At 50.3% G+C, this 1,349-nt stretch overlaps 3 non-coding genes across 3 annotated transcripts; all 3 read right to left on the bottom strand.

The window, feature by feature from the left end:
* Positions 1–90: 90 nt before the first annotated feature.
* Positions 91–209, bottom strand: LOC123153855 (5S ribosomal RNA). Its single transcript, XR_006476582.1, has one exon. It is a non-coding gene; the product is annotated as a 5S ribosomal RNA (ribosomal RNA).
* A 297-nt stretch (positions 210–506) lies between these two features.
* Positions 507–625, bottom strand: LOC123153886 (5S ribosomal RNA). Its single transcript, XR_006476587.1, has one exon. It is a non-coding gene; the product is annotated as a 5S ribosomal RNA (ribosomal RNA).
* Positions 626–922: 297 nt separating this feature from the next.
* Positions 923–1,041, bottom strand: LOC123154579 (5S ribosomal RNA). Its single transcript, XR_006476913.1, has one exon. It is a non-coding gene; the product is annotated as a 5S ribosomal RNA (ribosomal RNA).
* Between the last annotated feature and the right edge of the window lie 308 nt (positions 1,042–1,349).

Genomic DNA, 1,349 nt, shown 5'->3' with positions numbered 1-1,349 from the left:
TACCGCACTCGTGCAAAATAATAAAACACGGTAAATATATTACTTACACGTGCGTTTTGTTTTGCAAGCGGCGCGAAAAAAATTAAAAAGGGAATGCAACACGAGGACTTCCCAGGAGGTCACCCATCCTAGTACTACTCTCGCCCAAGCACGCTTAACTTCGGAGTTCTTATGGGATCCGGTGCTTTAGTGCTGGTATGATCGCATCCGACATGTTACCCCGGTCTTCGTCCCTTATCCTTGCCCCTCCCAGCTCCACTACAAAGACGATTGTACATTGCTTTGGCCGCTCCCTCTCAACTACGGAGACGAGTTTAACGCGGTTTCCACCCCTCCCTCTCAACCGCACCAGTGCACGCTTGCCGCGCCACAACGCCGACGCTGGACCCGTGAATCGTGAGTACCCAGCTATGACTTACCGCACTCGTGCAAAATAATAAAACACGGTAAATATATTACTTACACGTGTGTTTTGTTTTGCAAGCGGCGCGAAAAAAATTAAAAAGGGAATGCAACACGAGGACTACCCAGGAGGTCACCCATCCTAGTACTACTCTCGCCCAAGCATGCTTAGCTTCGGAGTTCTGATGGGATCCGGTGCTTTAGTGCTGGTATGATCGCATCCGACATGTTATCCCGTTCTTCGTCCCTTATCCTTGCCCCTCCTAGCTCCACTACAAAGACGATTGTACATTGCTTTGGCCGCTCCCTCTCAACTACGGAGACGAGTTTAACGCGGTTTCCACCCCTCCCTCACAACCGCACCAGTGCACGCTTGCCGCGCCACAACGCCGACGCTGGACCCGTGAATCGTGAGCACCCAGCTATGACTTACCGCACTCGTGCAAAATAATAAAACACGGTAAATATATTACTTACACGTGCGTTTTGTTTTGCAAGCGGCGCGAAAAAAATTAAAAAGGGAATGCAACACGAGGACTTACCAGGAGGTCAACCATCCTAGTACTACTCTCGCCCAAGCACGCTTAACTTCGGAGTTCTGATGGGATCCGGTGCTTTACTGCTGGTATGATCGCATCCGACATGTTACCCCGGTCTTCGTCCCTTATCCTTGCCCCTCCCAGCTCCACTACAAAGACGATTGTACATTGCTTTGGCCGCTCCCTATCAACTACGGAGACGAGTTTAACGCGATTTCCACCCCTCCCTCTCAACCGCACCAGTGCACGCTTGCCGCGCCACAACGCCGACGCTGGACCCGTGAATCGTGAGCACCCAGCTATGACTTACCGCACTCGTGCAAAATAATAAAACACGGTAAATATATTACTTACACGTGCGTTTTGTTTTGCAAGCGGCGCGAAAAAAATTAAAAAGGGAATGCAACA

Source organism: Triticum aestivum, chromosome 1B, assembly GCF_018294505.1.
Source record: "Triticum aestivum cultivar Chinese Spring chromosome 1B, IWGSC CS RefSeq v2.1, whole genome shotgun sequence".
Classification (NCBI taxonomy): Eukaryota; Viridiplantae; Streptophyta; class Magnoliopsida; order Poales; family Poaceae; genus Triticum; species Triticum aestivum.
This window is presented reverse-complemented; position numbering and strand designations above follow the sequence as displayed.